Source organism: Stigmatopora nigra, chromosome 19 (genome assembly GCF_051989575.1).
Source record: "Stigmatopora nigra isolate UIUO_SnigA chromosome 19, RoL_Snig_1.1, whole genome shotgun sequence".
NCBI lineage: Eukaryota > Metazoa > Chordata > Actinopteri > Syngnathiformes > Syngnathidae > Stigmatopora > Stigmatopora nigra.
The window spans coordinates 1,638,295-1,657,919 of NC_135526.1; the positions used below are offsets into that span (position 1 = coordinate 1,638,295).

Below are 19,625 nucleotides of genomic sequence, written 5' to 3' on the forward strand. Positions count from 1 at the left end.
AAGCAAGTTTGTTTCTTGCTCCCATTTGGGGTCACCAGCCATTTAACAAAGTGTGACATTTTCATGCGTTTGTGCTCAGCCCAAGCACAAGCGTCGGTAAATTTGAAAGTCGGTTACTCAGCCTACTGTAAACAACTCGCCATGGAAGAAAGGCGGGGACACCATTGCGCCTCCTCAGCGTTTATAGAAAGTGATCAAGGCCGCTTTTTTGCTAAGGGCGCAATCTATTTTGGGGCCTAAAATAGTCCACTTCAAATGTATATATATTTATTATATATATTTTTTATCAATTGTTTAGACTAGCGGTCGGGAACCTTTTTGACACAGAGAGCATATTCCTATTTTTAAATTTTATTCTTTGAGAGCTATACTTCGAATTTAAGAGTAAAAATGAGATTTGAGTTTTTTTGGGGGGTCATTTTACCAATTTTAAAGTATAGTATTTTCACGACTATAGGGCACACTTAACTCTTAAATTTTCTTCAAAATAGACAGGGCGCCTTTAAATATGGTGCGCCTTATATATTGAAAAAAACATTAAAATGTGTCATTCATTGAGGCTAAAAAGTCGCAATACAAAATTGTAACAAATTTTTGTTGATGTTATGACAAAAGCAAAATTTCATATTCAATTTAATCATAGTTGACAGTTTTAATGGCTTGTTTTAATCGGAATTCCTCTATTATGTCTTTTTTGGGCATTTTTTTCTCTTACAGTGGAAAATCCTGGAGATTCTCGGTCAACAAGCGTCGTATCTGTTGAGGATACTTTGTTTTAATCGTTGGGTGTGGTTTGGCCACGGATAAAAATGCCACTGAAATTGATAGCGCTGCCGTCAAATGGCTTTTAAGGGTAGTAAATTCAAGGCAGGTATAAATTTACAGACAGATTTATGGAGCAGGTAAAGAAAAGGATTGGGGAGGCAAGAAAGTACATCTATTTACTGTGGGAACGAAAGTCATGAACGCTATTTCAAATTTCATCTCTTTAAGCTTATTTTTGGGACTTTTTCGGTCATTTGAATACAATTTAGGGTCGTATAGGCCACAATATGAATGGCCATTTGCTATATAGACCTCATTTAAAACTATAATATCCTTTTAATCTACCCCAAAATATTTTTTAAAAATGCATAAAGTAAAATGATGAAAATATACTTTAGTTCTGGTACCCCAATATTTTTTTAAATCCCATAATACAGCCAATGGCAGCTTAAGAGTGACCTAAAAAATGGATTTGAATGCAATATTATGGCCCCCCTCCAAATCTGGAAGGCATTTTTTTTGAAGGCATCTGTAGCAACAAGCGTGATGATGAGCTGATGAGAAATTTACAGATCAGCATTAAGAGTGACTAACGAAGGCAGCATGGCGAAAAATGGGGAGAAAGCAGTGCCTCTTCGCACTAACACAGCCCTGGGAGATTTAAATAATAAAAAGCGCCGGGCTTCTGAACAAACAGGATAATTATGGCCCACAGTCTTCCTGTCGTTCAACTGGCACGGCCAAGCGGAAAGAAACACGTTATTACCGCTCCAATGTTCTGCGAGGAGAATTAGTGGAAATGCATTTTGAATGGAAAAGGAAGGATGCTTTTACACTTGATCCTTTTGACCGCTTGGGGGGGGAGAAAAAAAGTTATTAAATTAAATTAATTTCCCACAATTTTCACTTGGCGTGGCTCAGACCTACGGATGTACTTTAGTCTACATGTATACCTCTTTTTATTTTTCTTCTCCAAAACCAATAAGCTTTTCTTTATACAGGAATACTTTGATATCAGCACCATGGACAGAGGTCACATCTGTTCAAACTGAACAGATGACCTCTGAATCTGTGCTTTTGCTATACAAACTCAAGAAACTAGAAAAGTTGCCAAGGGTGCCATTGTGCAGTGTGCATTCTATATAAAAAATAAAGTAATAGGTTAAAGTTCATCCGATCCCTGCAATTCAAGTCACAAATGTGACCTCTGTCCATGGTGCTGAAAGACGAGTAAAACAATGATTTAGGGAAGCCCTAATTCGGTCTATTTCCTATGTAATGCTGATTAATGAATACTGTTTAATGTCGGATTTTGCTCCAATAAACATAGTTTCCTATTCAAATAATAATAAATGAACATACCAATGGTGATAAACAGGTGGCCTTCATGTTGTAGTAGCGCCTCTGGTCAGTTTGTTGTTGCGTTCATAGAAGAATCTGCCTGTATTGAATAGACAAAAATTCCATGTTAGACATGTCAGTGTGTGAGGTTAACTTATATTCTGCCATTGACATCAATAGACGTCCAATCCATTTTCATTAAAGAGCCCATTCATTCATTGCGATTGTCAACTGTACATACTTTAGATGCGGACTCACTATAAGTAGCTTTGCATAATAATATTGACCATTTTCTAATGAGAGACTATACAGAGGTGATTGACTTCTATAATAAAAGATAAATCCAATATATGTATATGACATACTTGGTCGCTTGAGGGTTTAATTGCAACGGCAGTTGAAATGAAGCCTATCCTAGATAACGACGCACAGCACATCGAAGCCAATTGTCGAACCCTTTTCACGAGGAGCGCGAGGCAGACGCCAAGGCTCGGATTTGGCGTCCAATTTGGAGGTCTTGCTTCAACATGTGTACAGCTGCCAGCCGTACGCTAGCACGAGGAACAGATGGCCTTCTAATGGAAAGTGCTTGTCTCCGTTAGTTGGCCTGCCTCGCCGTAACATAGTCGTCGGTGGCATTCCGCCGCCGCGACGCGTGCTCTCCGATTGCGGCGTTTTTGCAAATGTTGCAGCAGGCGAGCACGACACTTCTCGGCTTTTTAATGGCCGTCGACGAAGCACATGGCGCATTTAGATTCATCACGTCTACTAAGCTCTGGCTAACTTTCTTTTACTTGTTTTGGATGGTTCAAAATGGATGCAACTTCAACCGCAAAACAACGTGATGCTGGTTTATTCATGATTTCAGGCCTTGGCGATTTAACACGATGAGATCATTTGGAGCGGTGTCGTATTTCATTTTGGTTTGCGATGAAATTATTACGGATGCTTGTGATGCTGACCTGTTTTTTTTCCATATGCAAGATTGGTATTGAAAAAAAAGGTACTGTTTGGAGCTTTAAAGCCTTATTTTTGATGAAATGACGCCAGGAACGAGGCTAACAAACTACACTTTGAGGTTAGCAACAATCCTGTGAATATCTAAGCTAACCTGTCAAAAATGACATGCTACAATCTTCAAAATTACAATTTTCAAAGGTTAATTGGGTCCATGAATAAATCATTTTAACGAGATAGGTAACTACATGAGTTTTACCATTGAAAAGCATGTTAATTTTTGCAAAAAAAAAACTTCCTTTTATGTCCATAGAAATATAAAACCCCCTTAATGAATGATTTAAGTACATTTCCTAAGTACAGCTACTTGGAAAAAAAGAACCAAAGTCTGGCCTTAACATTTAAAAAGCACTATAATTAATTACAAAAACCACCTCATTCCCTACTACAACTTCACTTCTAATTGTAATTTTCCCCCCAAAAAAGGTCAATGGTTCAAATATCGACCTCAAATTATGTTTTGAATTTTTTTGCCAAGTTCCTACATACACAAAGGGTTAAAAGCGTCATTGGGGCTTGATAAATATTGCATTTTTTGGGATGCGGCAGAAGAGCGTCTGCTATAAATAGGTTGAGCGTGTGCACTTGTGTGTCTCTCATCAGAGAGAAACGTTCAAATTAAGGCAGAGTGGCCAAATGATGGATGCAAGAGGAGTGGCTGAGGTGAAGAATACAGATGGCACGTCCTCCTCCTCCTCCTTCTCCTCCTCCTCTTCCTCACCACCACACCTCATCTCGCTCTGTCCTGCAGCATGTTCCTTCTCGCCATCCATTTGCCGTGGCCGCCCCCCTCTAAAAAGGGTCTGCGAGGAGGCTTTTAATTGCATTTTCATGTCGGCCTTTTTTTCCCAGGGTGTCGCTCCCCAGGCGGGAAGGGAGAGTGCTCCGAGACAAATTTTTCCACCAGTCGGCCCACCGGGGGAAGTGTTTGGGATTGGAGAGGTGGAAGTGTCCCTGTAGGGACGCTCCGAAAGGCCCCCCTCGCAGCCGCTATATAAATAAATGCATGGCTAGAGCAGTTTTCCTCCTGGATGAAAAGCCTTTAACCTTTTAGTCGCCATAAAAACACAAATTGCTCATTGGCATTTAAAAGGCAGATGCTGCTTTTCTTCCCACGTTTCTTGCTTTTCTTATGCCTGTCTATAACGGTCACAATTTATGACATATGCACAATCCAAGTGGGTGGCAAGTGGAATTCAAAACTAAAAAAAAAAAACGTTGGGTTTTTTGGCATAAATAGGCATTTGTTTTCACTGATTTATGACATGGCTCAGCAAAAAACAAAAAAAAAATCTACCATGCTGGTTATTTTATCTCAACTACAAATGTCTCTGAATCTCAAGACAATGACTATAAAATGATCTAAAATTCACCAGAATTGGACCCAGAGTCAACTAAAAATGACCTCAAATCAACTAAAAACGACCTCAAATCAACTAAAAGTGTCCCAAATCAACTAAAACTGACCCCAAATAAAAAAACGGACCCCAAATCAACTAAAACTGACCCCAAAATCAACTAAAACTGACCCAAAATCAACTAAACTGACCACAAGCACCACAAAAGCAGCCACAAGTACCCCTGAAAACAACAGTATACGACACAGAAATCCTCCAAAATGTATACAAGTCACCCACAATTAACTCATTACCTGCCCTTTACTAATCAAAAAACACCCAATTCATGCAAACTGGGAGAACTGGCTGTGAATGCTGACATTTTAATGCCATTCACGGCAGCCCATGCCAAATCCATTTGGACCGGGAATTGCAAATGAACCTAAACTACCAGCATCATTTTTGGCCCTTGTAAAGTCATTTAGTCCCTTTTCAAACAAAATTCTTAGTTTCCATAGTAGATATTCTCTTTAAAATAAAAAGTCATAGGCATACACAAACATTTCCTCATGAGTGTGATGTTGCCCACAGGGCATTTTTGCCTGACAAAGTATACTTTTATGCAAGTTGCACCTGAGAAGATTTGGAAGTGCAATCAAGCCACACAACAGCATGAAGGATTTTATTCCTTGTAGTGGTTTTAAAAATTCAATTTCGGCCATTGAAGTAAGAGAACAGCTTCGGGCTGTACATCAACGTCTCATGGCAGATCATACGGCGGGGTCTCAGCAGGCTCATTTATAAAGCGTGTATACACTGAAGACCCCCCAAACTGTGCGCAGTACTTTCCAATCTGAAGATCTGAAAGAACAGACGTGGGGGCCAAAAGTAGGCGCCCGACTGGGAATTGGTGTCCGATTCCGGATACAAAGAAGAAGAAGAAGACAGTCGAAGAAACGTCAGGAACAATTTGCAGCCTTTCAAACCCATCGGGGACGGAGGTCTTTTGAATTTGCTCAAATTAGGACTTTTACGCTCACTTTTCCGTCAAATCGACACTCCCCTCGAGTCTATTATTTATTCTTTTTCCGAGACGTCTCAAAAATAGAGAGTTCGCTCATCTTTCAGTGCCATTGCCAACGAGTACAATGAATTAGATCAATACTAATATAACAATCAAAATGGATAAAAACAGAAACTGTATTTTCACGACTATAAGGCGCATTTAAGTCTTAAATTTTCTACAAAATAGACAGGGTGCTTTACAATGTGGTGCGCCTTATATATGGAAGAAACTAAATGTTACCAATGTTACTAGAAAAATGAATTAATGCTAAATAACTACACAAATTGAAATGCCCTTTGTTTACATTGAATGTAATCATTGCATTTTCTTTCTATATATAAATAAATGGAGAATATCTGTTGGCCATTAAATTCAATGAGTCCACTATGTAGGGTTATTTTATCATTTATGGTTTTGGTTGAGATAAAGAAAATGCTGAAGACTGCAATAAACATTTAGCTAAAGTCTATAAATCGTCATTTGACTTTATGAGAGTAAAGACTATGTTTTTGGTACTTTTTGAAGAAATGGAAGGTAATAGCAGTTTAATGGTACACAACATTTATGGACAGTTTAGCCACATCAATATAATTACTTGGCTATAATTTTGTATTCCTGACAAGACGTAAGAAGAGATCAATATAGTATTGTCGCATAAAACAATTTTGTATTATTTCACAAATCTATTTAATTTGATTCTCTCCTCTTGGTTCTTGTGTTCTTTTTACAAATGATTGAGCGACAAAATGTAGAAAATGGCTTGTTTTTTTTCTCCCATGATGTGATGTTAATGTCTTTTGTATTGTTTTAGTTGTTGAATAAAATACAAGAATGGTATATTTTATTTTTTAAAGGATTTAGGTTTAATATTTAAGACAAAACTATGCCAGAACTATTAGTATTTTCAGGACTATAAGGCGCACTTAAAAGTCTTAAATTTTCTCCAAAATAGGCAGGGCGCCTTACAATATGGTGCGCCTTATATATGGGAAAAAAACATTAAAAATGCTCACCTTTCAGTGCCATTGACAGCGATGGATGTCCAATCCATGTTCATTCAAAATCAGCCAATGAGGTGACGAGTATCCTGAAAATACAAAATAAAAAGTCAATATTTTGTAGTTCTCTTTTTCCAGAGCCACACATGACGACAGCTTAGAAAACAAATGATGTTCTGCGTAGAAACGCAAATATTTTCAACCACTTTTGTAAAAGACTTGATTTCTAGAAGCTGTTCTGAAAAATACGTGATGGATCGATCATCCACGTTGGCTAAAGTGAATCAAAAAAATTCATCGAAATAAGCCTGAAGTAAAGAAGAAGCTATAGCCCAGAAGTCAAAAAAGCCCTGGAAAAAAAAAATCAAAAATCCATTTCAAGAATCAATGCACTCGTTTCATTTAATGGCATTTTAAAGAAGAGCGTCTTTCATTTTCATCCTCATCATCCTCATCCTCGCCCAGTTATTGTCGTCCAATACAACAAGGAGAAAGAACTCGGCATTCTTTCTCGACTTGAATACACGGTTGCAAAATTAGAGGGAGCATATGTTGAAGTTTCAAGGTACTACTTTTCTTTTGAAGTATTCAAACCAGCAAGTCCTTTTCAATTTTCCGTTAATAAAAGCAGAAATCCTCCATCTGAATACAGACCACAGCTATTATATTTAGAAGCTGAGAAATTAGATTGGACCTTGAACATGTGCAGTGGTTTACACCATTTCTTTTTCCATCACTATTCTTAATCCTTTTAGCACAATTAACATCAATGTCCCATTAATCCTATACAATTTATGCTTTTATCTATAATCGAGGGTTATCATATTTGGATTGACAGCTAGATGGGCTGTCATAAAAGCTTTTGCCACACTATGACATGCTATTTAACTCATCATACTTTTGCAATCAAAAATAGCTTAGTCTTCCCACTTTAAAAGTAACATAAAATACAAATTTAGGTATTTTTTGGTAGCGTAAAAAACGTCAAACAACAACAACAACAACGCAGTATTAATACTTTTGTACTTGCATATCATATCTGGATACCCGGCATGGAAACTTTTGACGACCTTAGTTTGAATGATATATAATGCACTTTGATTTGCTTTGTGCATCTTTTGACAGAATAAAAAGTCACTCAAAGGTCTCCTTTCCATTGAATATATACAATAAATATCCCAAGTGCAATTTGAAGCTTGCAAAATTCAAATGTAGAAAGGACATCCATACCATTGTGAAAGGAATAATATTATCATAAGATCTATGGTTATTACATACAAAACAAAAACCCCTGAATAAAAGCCATTGCCACCAAAGGATAATCCAGGGTTTAGTTGTTTTTTTTTTCTTCTCTTTTTTTCTTTTCTTTCTTTATCATGGCAAACAAGTCGGCATTTCTGTGAAGCTCCTTTGAGAAGACGTTGCTTGTTTGTGCTTGGCAGTCAATTCATCACTTATACAGTCGGAATGCATGAGGGAAATGAAGACACTGAAGGCTGCAATTACTTTAATTTGACAGGTTGTGCACTTCATGGCTCGTGTAATTTCTGAAGTGGATGCTTTATACTGACTAGCTTAGGTACATCTATTCTGTTTGTTTGTGGATGTACGTTAAACTCCCATATCACGGCAAACGACACAACTATGGGAAACAGATGCTACTTATCTATTGTTTGTAGAAATGCCAGTTCCAGACCTTGAAAATTCATTAAATTACTTTAAAAAATGAATACAAATCGAATAAGACACGAGTAAGAAAATGACTACCGTATTTTCACGACTATAAGGCGCACTTAAGTCTTAAATTTTCTCCAAAAAGTCTTACATTTTCTCCAAAATTACAATATGGTGCGCCTTATATATGGAAAAAACATTAAAATGTGTCATTCATTGAGTGTGCACCTTATAGTCATGAAAATATGGTAATTGTAATTAAATTTAAAAAAAGAACCGAAATTGTAAGAGAAAACAAAAGGCCTGTTTGCATTTTGCTGCACGAATTATGTACTAAATTGTTTTATAGCTCTAATTAGCTCAACTTTTGGCATCCATGAGTTGTTTTCAATATCAATTTCCCTCTATTACTCACTACCACCACCACACATACGCAATGACTAATTATACTTTATAAATAGATGTCCACTGTCCCTAAAAGACCACCTAACTTCCACCTCATCCTAAACAACTCCAGACACAATTCTCTAAAATTAGTATTACCATCAAAAACACGGAATGTGGTTTCTAGCCTTCCGAAATGTTTGGAAATAGCGTGGAGATTTATTACCATTTGTTTGACATGGAACAGCTTCTACGCTGTCTCACGCGGGGCGGAAAGAGCACCCCGTCAAAAGGAAAAACTAGAAAAAAAAAATAGAAAAAACCTCACTTCTGTCAGAGACAAAAACAGAAGAGGTGTATGTCTCCATGTAGTTCAGAGCAAGCATCAAAGGGAGAAGCACACACGACCTGACAAACATTGAGTTGAGAGAGAGAGAGAAAGAGAGAGAGAAGGGACGGGTTGGGTGATGGTGGGATGCGATGGGGAGGCATTATTTCTCATCAAGCACTCTCTTCTAACATCATCTCCTTCATGTGGGAAGAAAATCATAGCGGTGCCAGATCAAAACAACAAGAAACATGCAGAGTCTCAAACTTATATTTATCATGGGCCGCATTGTTTCCTTCCAAGCAAGAAAGATTCATAACAAGTCAGTAGATGGTTACTAGAAGTCCAATACAGAGATTGTTTGTCAAAAAGTATCGATACTGTAAAGTAGGAGTGTCCTGATTTCATATTTATGATAGTATGCATTCCAGAAGAGTCTAATGCAGATAAAAAAACAATATCTCAGCTCTGTCACCAGTGGTTTCCATATTTTTGCTCACAGGTTAGCAGAGATCCAGATGTGCCTATCAAAAGAGCCACATTTGGCTCCTGAGTCATAGGTTCCCTACCCCTGGCCTATACTAATCTCGATCTGATACCTCGGAATTGTACAAGGATTTTTTTTCCAATTTGAACAAAACTATCCAACATTTATGACAGTAATTAGCAAAAACATATTGTTTTGCAAATCAACATATTTTAAAAACTTCATTTTACCCGATGTTCTGAAAACGACACGATCAGGTCCAATTTCAAATCCCTCCTAAAAAAAGTTAAACCTGTACATGATATTTGATTGCAAAATTCGACATTCAGTTAATCTAGAAACCTGATTTTGCAGTACTTTAGATAGAGTAGATTTGCCAACACATTGGTTGCCATTGACAATGCAAAAAGTGGTCGTAATTGATGTCTACTTCAACTGAATTGTCCATTTACAAGTGATAAACACAGATGATTGTACATCAATTGTTGTCCATTGCACTAAAAGAGCTAATAAAATGACATTTTTTTTATATGATAATCCCTCCCCGAAAGGGACTCCAATGCAGTTTTCCCAGCTGTATGAATATTTCAAACGGAACGGCTTTGATGGAGCGCATTTGAGCGAAAGGAGCAAGCTACAAGGAAGGCGAGCTAAAAGAGAGAGAGAGAGAGAGAGAGAGAGTGACTGAGAAGAGAATGGCCAGCGTCCAGCTGAGATAATGGAATTGGTATGTTCTCCCCGAGAAGCGTTTCTGGCTGGAGTTAATTCCGTTAATAGCAGCGACTTCAATATTCAAAGCCATCGCCGAGGAAGTTGGTAATCACACAGCACAAGAGATGGCTTTTTGTAAGGTTGCCGATGGATGTGTCATGGATTGCCAAGTCACACACACACACAAAGCTTTCAATTGTTCTTCAAAGCAGCTAATGTGCAATCAGAAAAATATCTTTTCCTCTTTATATTTTATTCATGTCTCAGCTGGGCATGTACGACCTCACAGTATACCATTAGTGAATATTTTCATTGTGAATGTTACAACTGCCTCCAAAAAGGAACAAAAATGAAGACTTTTGAGGTAAAATTAGGTGTCAAACTGGTTCACTTGGGTCCAGATTTCAGTGAAAATGACAAAATCGTATTTCCGACAACAGAACTCCACCAAAGCAAATGAATAGCATGGCTAATAGAAGTAAGAAGCGTATAATTCAATCAAACGGGCAAATGAATGGACGCCCTGCAAGAAGATGACTACATTCAAATGGCCCCGTCATATTCAAGACATGAATCTAATTGCAAATCTTTGGCTTGACCTCTAGGGGGGCTGATAAAGGAGATGCCCCTACAATTTTATAGATTAAAATTGCTTTTACAAGAGGAAATGGTCAGATAAACCAAAATTAAGATGTGTCAATCAGTAGAGACCAAAAAAGAACATGTTTAAATTAAGAGGAATAAAGTTTAAAAGTACTCATGTCTGTGTCTTGACCTCAATCCGTTTTATTACCACGATACCAACGTATTTTCAATTGTCCAAACCAGATTTTTTTCAAAAATATTCAATCTTACGGCATCCAATAATCCTTGCTGAGACATTCAATAGGTTTATCACTAGTACATATAAGCCACACCCCCAAAAAATGTTGCAAGCCCATCTAAACGACAACAAAAAGCATCCTATAGTCCGTAAAATACTCTCATTTCCTTCTTCCCATCATTACAGAGATTTGTAAACATTTTCTCTGCAACACAAACAGTTGAATATGTTCTATTGCTCAATTATTTTCCACTAAAAAAGTTATTTCAAAACAGTTATCTAAAGCTTACACTGCAGCAAAATGTGAATTCTTTGTGCTAAGTCGGAAGTAAAATCTGCAACAATCTTCACCTTGAGCTAATTACCATGACTCACTAAGGATCTTATTACCGACTGACAGAGGAGACTTGGCCCATATTTGATATGATTTTCAAGTCAAAGTATAATCTGTGCAACAGAGCAATTTGTTTGCCCTCTTCTTAATGATCTCCTCTCTTTTATGAGCAAGGTAGACCCCCATCCCACTAATTACAGCAGGTATTACCTTGTGATGATACAGTACAAACATGCTTTCAAACAACAATTCCTTTGCCCTTTCCTTTACCTCCCACATTGTTTGTGTGAATGTTTGCCCAACAGCACATTGTTGTTTTTCAATGTGTGCAAACTATTTTCCATTCATGACGGACTACTTTGCTGTTATTGGTCTCATACATGAACTGCAATTCTACACAAGTCTGTACATTAACTGCAATTATACACAAGAATTTGACACTGAAATGAAGAGGCGCTGGTTATTTGAACTCAAGCTTCATGTACAGGCCATTTTCTAATGAATTTCTGTTTCAAAACTGCACTTTGGCCTTATTGCAGCCCTACTTAATTTTCTATTATACAGATTTTAAACTGATTTCAACATTTTAAACCATTTGCAGATGTTTAGTTAAAGATCTGTAACTTGATCTATTATAAAAGTCCAAATAAACATGCCTAACATACCTTTTTTAACGCCACTTTTTCTTGTGCATCTATTTTTTTGACGATAAAAAAATCCAAGTCCATCCTTTACTTCAACTGCACCACATTTCTGCCAAATCTTGTCCTGAAATAAAAAAAATATACAATTAAAAAATATATCAAGGAATATTTTAACTCCCTTCTTCAACAAAAATAATCTCTAAAATAATCCCATTAATTTTGTCAATTAATTCCACCCAGTGCCCTAATTTACCCGGCAACAGATTTGATTCCTATCGCTGTCAACGGAGTTGAACACAATGTTAACATTAGTCTTGATTTAACAGCTAAAAGCTACTAGATCCTTTCCAGATTCCTAAAGCATTTTTGAAAGCACTAGTTCCGATTGTCAATTGGTCTTTGGAGAAGGCGAAAAGTGAACACAATGGACTAAGGCAAGTATTGCAACTTGCATTTCTTTCTTCCCCGCGGCTGTTATTGTGCGAAAGTGCTGTCGACAGCTTTTGCACGACACCGTGCGCTTTTTAAAACAATAGAACGCTCACCTGCCTCCGCCAACGGAGGTTTGATGAGGCCTGCAAAACTGGAAGAAGAAAATCTTTATCGGCCTGGATTACAAATGACAATCCGTTCCCATACTAAAATGCAGCTAATTAATTGGAGCATGTGGATTTTTTAGATCCAATCCTGCCTTAACTGGTTGGAAAAAGTGAAATCAGGATTCACAGCAAGGGTCCTTTCAATGAAATATTTATGTATAAATGAATGCATTTAAAAATGCTGGACACAAACAGACTGGATGGAATTAAATGATGCATGCAAACCATATTAAAATGCATTAAATCAATTCCTAGAGTTATTACATCTAGCAACTCACTTAAAGAAAAGGACGGATGGCAAGATTTATTGATTTTTTTTGGACGTCAGATATTTGATGACTTATTTGTAGTAACAAGAGTAAATGTAATTGGTTACGACTTCCAAATCCCTTGTTCACATATCTTAAATAATGCAAAATACTGGTGAACATTAGAAAGCTGAAAACATTTGCAACATTAGCTGTGAGCCTTGATTTGCGGTGAAAGGACACAAGGCAAATCTTTTAATCTGGTGCAATCTGGACAGCCATTGGAGGAAGAAAAAAAAGATTTGTTTATCCATCTGTGTGTGTGTGTAGATTGTGTGCAGCTGTTGCTTTAACGCCCACAAACGCAAAGTATTTCAAAATGGCGATAGACGTCCAATTCCATTAGAAGTAGGAATGAATTAACTGAATTGGACATTGACTTGCAATAAACTAATCTAAGAATTAAACAGCAAAGCTATGTTGTCATTATTTTGTCGGTATTTTTACGGTTTAAAAGGGCCTGTAAAAAAAGGTTTCTAAAATTTTTCACTCGACTAATGAGCTTCAGTTCAACGGAGCATACCGTACAAACAGCGTTACCGTGGCAACCAGCGCCAGCGCTAGGGTATTCGGCCTCCGTGTTAGTTGTTATCAAGCAGTCCAGTGTCGGAATAAAAAAAGACCAGACATTGTTTTGTGCATGAAAGCGCCACGTCCTGGATTCCAATCACAATAGTCAAAAATTCAACTAAAAGTGAGCCCTGCGTGTTATTACACTCTGGCGATTGCTTTTATTTGTTGTTTTGTTTGCAAAATCTTACGTTGTCACGCAAAGTCAAAGCCTTTTTGGTTGCCATTGACGACAATTGACGTCCAATTGGATGCATTAGTTGAAATGGAGAAGTCAATAGATGCTGTAATCTGAACTGACAATGAATTTAAATAATCATATTTTTTCCCAAAAGGGTTGAATAAGACCTGAATTGAGATAACAATTAAAAAATTAAAAGCACAGACCTAATATAGTAAAAAGGGTCTTATTTGGGTAGCAAAAAGTCCAGTATATAACTTATTTTAAGGTGCCCTCAATGAATGACACATTTTAATGTTTTTCCATATATAAGGCGCACCACATTATAAGGCGCTCTGTCTATTTTGGAGAAAATTTAAGACTTTTAAGTGCGCCTTATAGTCGTGAAAATATGCTACATTTTAAATCTGTGACTTTTAATTAGCATTCATTTTACTTGAATAGATATTTCTTTTGGGTAGGAGCAAAATAGTGGTAGTAATAATTAAAAAATAGAGAAAAGAGGGCAATGCAGTAAGGTAGCAGGCTGCACAATATTATGCATTTATAGCCTTTTGCATTTCAAGATATAAAGTGGTATGTGATGCCTTGGGATTGACCCCACCCACCCACTAGCCAGCCATGTTTCCCCAACCCTACGCAAATGTGCACATTGACGGGCTGTCTAGCGAGACAAGTGGTGGGCCAAGCAAGCCTCAAAGAAGTCATCGCCTCATTTGGTCGCTTCGTTGGCCTCTCGGAAATTTTTCATGAGGTCTAAGTGACTAAAACACACGGATAGCGTTTTTCTTGGATCTTTACATATTAATAGGGTTAAGGCTAAAGTTTAGTTCGCCAAAGAAACTTCAAGTCCCCTCGGAGCAATTGATGGAAAAAATACAATCATTAACTCTTAATGGGACACTTATTGAAGCCATTTATGGTACCAGGCATCCAATAAATTTGGACTGGAAGGGAATTGGACTTCTATTCTTGAAAATGGAAAGCAAAGAGTTAAATATTAAAGGCATAAAAATAAAATGACTTAGCCAAAAGAAGTTTTCTGCTTTTAAATCAGAGTTTTTTTCCAAAATATTAATCTACAAATGTTAAAAAAATATAATTATAATGCTTACCAATGGAGAAAAAAAAACATTTTTTTAAAGGAGACATTACTTAAATAGCAAATGTTAATATTGTGGTCTAATTTGATTTGGATTTTAATCAACTTTGGCATTTTACTGGAGAAAATATATATTTAAATATTTGCCTAGCTTATGAGTGAATGTCATTATGAGCATTAAAAAAATAATGATAAAAAACAGCACACACTGCCTAACATTGCAAAATAGAGAAGAAAAACCACATGAATATACAATAACTCCATTTCTTGCATTTTCCCATCCATAAATGCAGTTTTTCTAAATGAAATGAACACAAATTAGAATGGAAATTGGAAGCTCATATTTAAGCCAATCAGTACTAGTAGATTTTCTCATCATCATCATCATCAACTCATTAAATGTAGAAAACCGCATCCTTTATATTCAAAGCATCACTGCTCTAAAGTAATTAGCAGAAAAATCATCACTTCAATTGTCCACACCAAAATAAAAACGGAATATTCCAACATGAATACAGCATTTGTTGATAGACGTTTTGCCAAATCCTTCTGAAATGTATTTATGTTTATCACTCAAAGACATCCAATTAATTTCAAATAGTATTGGACGTGTTCCACAGTCAATGGCAACAACTGAGTTAAATTCTCAAAGAATACTTAGCTGTCATCTAAAATTGCTTATGGCTTATCAGCTTCTTTGTATTCTCATAAATGTGTCTCCCAAAAAGGACATTTTAATTGAATGGTGATAGAAAAAAAATATCCAATTAACGTTATTGAGGATTTGACACAAAATGATCTTCCACTTGATTTGATGCAGATATTATACCAAAAAGTGTGAGGATTTCAAGGGCAAATCTTCAAATAAACAGACTAGGAAAGGGAGCTAAGTTTCTCTACGAGTTGACGCAATAAAACCAGAACTGTCACGACTAGAGTTTCTCCAAGCACAAGAGAAAAAGAGAAAAGCTGCAACAACCTTAAAGAGCAAATTGTACATTTACCGACGTGATATGACAACTCGTCAGTGGGATGATGCTCGCAAAAGGTACTGCTTGGATACCCATGCCTGGAAGCATTTGATGTGTGATGTTCTAGCCTTACAATTTAACCGCTAACTGGCATTGACAGGCCTAGATGTCCAATCCATTTTGACTGGGAGATGTTGCATCCTCCCAGTCAAAATGGATTGAACATGTATTACCTTCAATGGGAGTCAATGCATTATGAATAAACTCTTACCTCAGAAACTTTCCCTGCTTCAAAATCAAGATTATTCATAGCCAACAATTCCTTTAAAATACATTCCTTGTTAAATAACTGTCAATAAGTTATAAATAAATGCTCACTTCAGAAATATACCCTTCCAGAAATGTTATATAATTCACTGCCATCTTTCCCATTCAAAATGGATTGGATCTCTATGACTGTCAACAAATTATGAAAAAAATATCATCAGAAATTTCACTTGGAGTCAAAGTTAAAATTCAACACCAACCCTCCACAATCAAATTGGACATCTATCATTGTCAAAAACAATTTATAAATGAGACCTCATTTAAATAGCAAATTTTAATATTGTGGTCTAATTTGATTTGGTTTTTAATCAACTGGCATTTTACTTAATCAAGATTTTTTAAAAATATTTGCCTAGCTTATGAGTTAGTCATGATGAGCATTAAAATAATAATAATAAAAAAAGAGCACACACTGCCGAACATTATGAATAAACTCTTACCTCGGAAACTTTCATTGCTTCGGAATCAAGATTATTCATAGCCAACAACTCATTTAAAATACATTGGACATCTTTCCTTGTTTATAAAAGTCAATAATTTATAAATGAAGGATCACTTATAAGTCACTGCCATCTTTCCCATTCAAAATGGATTGGATCTCTAAAACTATGAAAAAACTATCATCATAAACATTCAAAAACAACCACCACCACTAAATCCCATTTCAAATAAATTGAACATCTATCCTTGTAAACAACATGTAACCAACTAGGTGAGGACTTAGTCATTTTCCACAAAGTCTTAATTTCAGGAAAAAGAGAACAAAAAAATACCAAGAAAGTGTTGTGCTAAAAGAAAAAAAGTGCATTTAAGCTTGAGAAATGTGGGCCAATCATTACTGCTAGGCACCGCTTGAAATGTGACTTTGATGTGCAAGTAGAAAGGGAAAGAAAAAAAATAACGACTCTGAGAGGACACAGTTGAAATCCTGTTCAGTGCACCGTTGCCTCTCTTTTTTTCCTCCATTTTTTTCCCTTTACGCTTACATTCCAATTACATATCTTCCCTACATAGAGATCATGAATCATAGACAAGATCATGATGCTTTAATGAACACAATGAATTTCTGACAAGTCGGGATTGGACTTGTTTCCCCATCCATCGTGTCAATGTGATCGTAAAATTATTATATTCCTTTTAACAAATGAAGGGAAGGGAAGGGAAAAAGAAAGTAGGCATTGCTAGTAGACTTTCAGTGTAATTGCAAAGAGTGGTGAATTATGATGCTGGAAATAGCCTAATGACTTAAATTAAACTCCTTGAACATATTCAATAATGTTAGAGGCTCTATTGGGATTTCTATATATACGCTACTGTAAGTCTATGAACTTTGATGATGCACTTTAATTACTTTTTTTAAATTTTAAAGCCTTTTTATAGCACATTAGTTGCCATTGACAGAATTAGACGTCCCATTGGAGGGTGGGAGGAATTAAGAAATGCTCAAGCACCCCTTTGTTTAATGGGTTGCAGCCAATATGGAATAAATTGGAGGTTTGTCTCTTAATTAAGCAATGCTCAAGCACCCCTTTTTTTAATGACTTACAGCCAATATGGAATAAATTGGAGGTTTGTCTCTGTGAATTTCACACAATAAGTTTAGCCTAACTTCACAAGGCTCTCGGGGGTGCTGGAGTGAAGCCCAGTCAAATTTTGGGGGGAGAAAATGTATTATTTTAAATTAAAATCAATAAATAATGTATACATTTTCCATATTACTTCGCTTGACGAGAATACTATAACTTATTTTTGCTCAAGCACCCCTTTTTTAATGATTGCAGCCTTGCCTAACTTCACATGGCTGTCGGGGGTGCTGGAGTGAGCCCTAGTCATATTTTTTGGGAGGAAAAACAATTGGTTATCGTTTAAATTTAAAAAATTATATAATATTCCTTTCCCGTATCACTTTGCTTCACGAGAATACTATAATAACGTATTTTTGTTGATAGTACGGAGGTTCTCTATTACCGTGTGGGTAGTATTTCATCATCAGCACAATTTCTTTTGTGCACAGATGACTAGTCGCAACCTTGTATTTTTTACTATGGTCACGCCGGTCTATCCTCGCCGAGCGAGCTGCACTTTCATGAATCATTTGGTCAGATTTCCAAACTGTCACACATCATTTTGTCATTGTGACATCTTCGTTGGAGCATACAAATGTCATAGTGCTTGCATTTTCACTTTTTTTTCGTCCCAAAACGTGCACACAAAACAAATTGAAGTGCTAGCATACAATGCCCCAGGGCTGCACCCCCCCCCCCCCCCCCCCCCCCCACGACTGGAAATGTGCACTGTGCCTAATTAGGAGATTGACTAAATTGTTGTGCAGATGCTGTCACTTCTTTTTCTTCCTGCCATCACTTTTATTGTGGATGTCAAACAAAGTATTGCTGTAGATTGTATGATATTGTCATCATGTTCAAGTTTTATACCCTGTTTAACCCTTCATTGAATTCATGGGCTGTCATAGACGTCAACAGATGTCTAATAATAATAATAGCATTAGATTTATGTAGCGTTTTTGTTTTGTTAGGACGCTCAAAGACACATTTGCATTGCATTGTTTTTTCACGCCACGTTAAATGACGGTAAGTTATTATTGTAGCCATAGAAGGCCCTGGGGCAGTTTGACAGAAGCGAGGTAGCCAATTGGCGCCTGGGGGTCCTTCTCACCATGATCAAACACAACTTAAGTTGAAGTATTTTGTAGTAAAACTAGAATAGTAACAAAGAAATGCAATAGGTTGTTTTTTTAATGACCAAAAATAGTCAGTTGCTTTATAAAAAGGGTTAAAAGTTATGTTTGCCTTAATAAGTTGAACACGTTTGATGTTTGATTTAAATTCACAGCATAAATGTTGGATTAATTCTGTAATACTATTACATAGTCACCAAGTCTTTGTTCCAAGGACTGTTTACTGGAAGATAGGACTGACCTTTTCCCCAGAATGCAGACCTAGAAGGACGCTTAAGTTATTTAATTTCTAATGGAGTTGCTTTTGGATTCCGACCTTATTTGTTATTATTGAATTTTGCTTACACAATTGGATTAATCAATAACCTTGTAATTGTTTTGATTTATGGCCTTAAATGGGCAGGAGAAATTACCGCACTGTAGAATTTCCATTAATTAAATATATATAGTTGAATCAGATGTCCCACTGTATCGTTTTATAATTATATTAAAGTATAACTATTGATGAACTTAACTATACCTAACCTAACTTTAATTTTTTGGACATCTATCATGGGCAAGAATTACCGATATTATAGCAGGCATGTTTTTTTTTTTTATGTTGTTGTTTTTATGCCACTGGGCTTTAAGAAACTTTGACAGTAAGCAAGATATAGAGGAAGGAATGTTTACACTGCACCTGCTTTCTGTGGACACGTTCACATTTGATCTTATCGGATTCCACAGTATACAGAAAATCAAATCTTTGTGGATGTGCATGACTCATTGCCCGGCGGCAGCTTCTCTTATCAATTCTAAATGTTGTCACCTTCACTGTAATTTGTAACACTATCTCCGGTAAGACAGGAGATTAATAGCGAGGGACAAGGACGGCCAATAATACTCGTGTAAACTCGGCCACCAGATTGGATCGGTCTTGAAAGTCGATGTTGCTAAATGAGCGTTAACTTTGACTTAAGA

The 19,625-nt window shown here is 36.6% G+C and overlaps 1 long non-coding RNA gene across 1 annotated transcript; it reads right to left on the bottom strand.

The window, feature by feature from the left end:
- Positions 1-2,127: 2,127 nt before the first annotated feature.
- On the bottom strand, positions 2,128-11,969 carry LOC144213149 (uncharacterized). Its single transcript, XR_013329897.1, has 3 exons — positions 11,931-11,969; positions 6,540-6,613; positions 2,128-2,206 (listed from the first exon to the last, which is right to left on the bottom strand). It is a non-coding gene; the product is annotated as an uncharacterized LOC144213149 (long non-coding RNA).
- Between the last annotated feature and the right edge of the window lie 7,656 nt (positions 11,970-19,625).